Here is a 2,500-nt window from a genome sequence, read left to right as displayed (position 1 = left end):
GAGGCAATAAAATGGGTAGAACCCGTAGGTATGTAACCGTGACGATGCAGATTCCATACTGGTGGTTCAGGAGGACACCGATATAAAGAGAGGGAAGAATCAACACTCACTAGATGCTTCCATCATTTGCAGTCTAAATCAGTACCCATATGGTATGCAGAACAGCTAGCCTCAAAACATGGATACTCCATTTTTTTTTTTTTTTTTTCTTAATCTAGGAGACTAGACAAACAAATGGACAACTGACTAAGTCTGTCTTCTAGACACAGAGCAGAAACCTGGCTTTTGGGGCACAGAGATGTTCTGCTTTGCTGGTAGTATGACTTAAACCACAACAGCAATGTTCAGCCTGTATCATATTTTATACCACGGCAATCTAACTGCCAGGAGAGCTTACATAGGTAAGATTTAATAACAATTAAACTTAGTTATGCAACCCTAGTGACTGAACAAAGGTCATCTCCGAGGAGTGTGATGTGTGTGTTATGACAGTAGGTTTATTAGTAGTATGTGCCAATGCATAATTCTGTGTGGCAGTCACCACCTACGGCCCTTAGGAGGGACTAAGGAGCTATCCAGCTAAGGGCACAATCGGGTCTGGACCTCCAGGTACAGACATGGACGTAACTACTGAAGAAGCAGAACCCGCGGCTGCAGGGAGCCCAGGAGGCATTGGGGCCCCATGAGGCCAAAATAATGCTTTATCTCAACATGCATTAGCCATGCACATATATGCAGATGGCCCATACACATATACATATATGTATACATATATACTGACATATATACACACACACACGCATGATACGCACACATGTAAGACTCTTATGCAGAACACTTACACGCTACAGTTAACCATTGGTTAAGCATTCATTCTGAAGGTATTGGCTTTCTTAGGATAAGCATACTCCTCGGATGATTAGACGACTTAGTCTTATATAAAGCCACCATAAGTGATCCTTTAGAGACCACCAACAGGGTGTAGAGCCATGGTGCTAGCATGTATTAATCCACATGTATTATAATGGCAGATTATTACATAGGCCTCTGTTGAGGACCTAGAGATACTGCTCTCTGGGAGAGTATACTGACCAACCCCAGAGCTCCAGCTATGGATATTGAATAATACTGCCTATTTGACCTTTTGGGGCACAGCGGAATAAGGAGCAAACTGCCTTGGCCCTCCAGTAATGCCGACAGTGAATTGCAACACAAAACAGGGAAAAACTTGCAGAGAAGGGCCCCAAACATTGTGTTGTACAATTAATACCTGTAATCCATATAGCAGACAGGCTTGAGTCGCTCCTGCTGTGTATATCAGAAATAATATGTAAACTCACCTAGCACAGGGAGAACATTAACCTGATACAATTCCGTGTTTAATTGAATTAAATAATACCTTAACATAGAAGAATGCATTGTATTATAAGACATTCAGATGTAAGTGTATTAGATCCTGCAAAGCAAAGATACAATCACAGCAACATGTTATACATAGTTTGAATTAGCTGCTGTTTAGAGCAAGCATACAGTATATCAGAGCCTAGCCGCCAGCCCAGGGATGCATTCATAAGGGCTACTGGTTCCAGGAGAGCAATACTGGAGAGCAATACTGATTCCAGAAATAGCAAAAACCTCAGCACATCACCTCACAGAACAAATAGCAGCATTCATTAGGGCTATTGTTGTCAGGTATGCAAATATACAGGACTCAGTACACTGTAGTTTTGCATAGGATAGTGTTAGCCACTAGAACTATTGGAATAAGGTGAGCAATTAGCCAGAACTCAGCATACACTGCTGGTTTCAGGTGAGCAAAAGGTCAGAGCCTTGCACAGTGCAGATCAGCAAAGGATTAGCTCAGTATACTTCAGAACAGAATATGAACATGTTCCTTACCTGTAGCTCCTAATGCCAGGCTGTAAGTAGGTCTCTAATGCCACATATTGCAGGACACCAGGTTCATAGTTAACAGGCCTCACAAGTTTACTGATAGCAGTACTTACCAGAGGCTGCTGGACAGAGTTTCCAGTCTGCAGAGTTAGAGAGTGGCGGGGCCATCTCCACTTGCTATAGCTGGCAGTTGCACAGGAATCACCTGATTATACTCAGCTGGTGTCTGCACATACAGAGGAATCCCATAATTGTGCTCAATGGGGGGTCACTTTACCAGTGGAACCCGCTGATTAAACTCAGGTGCTGTCTGCAGAAGCGGGTAACCAAAAGCAACTGCTGTGGTTACAAAGAGGCAAATTGGATAATTGGTATCGCCTAACAGAGCCATGCACCGTTTCTAGCTGAAACCTATAAGGCAGGCATTTTTTTTTTTTTTTTTTTAAATGACCTCCACCTTAGGAAAGTCTGCTGAGGGAGGCAGCTGGCCATGGAACCTGTCCTCCATATAAAAGACAAGAAAAACAAAAAGAAAAACAGGAGGCAGTAAGGCTCAGGCCCCTAACTAATTTTGCCTAATAATTGGCTGACCCATTAACTGCCGCCT

The sequence above is a fragment of the Xenopus laevis genome, chromosome 2S, assembly GCF_017654675.1.
Source record: "Xenopus laevis strain J_2021 chromosome 2S, Xenopus_laevis_v10.1, whole genome shotgun sequence".
NCBI lineage: Eukaryota > Metazoa > Chordata > Amphibia > Anura > Pipidae > Xenopus > Xenopus laevis.
This window is presented reverse-complemented; position numbering follows the sequence as displayed.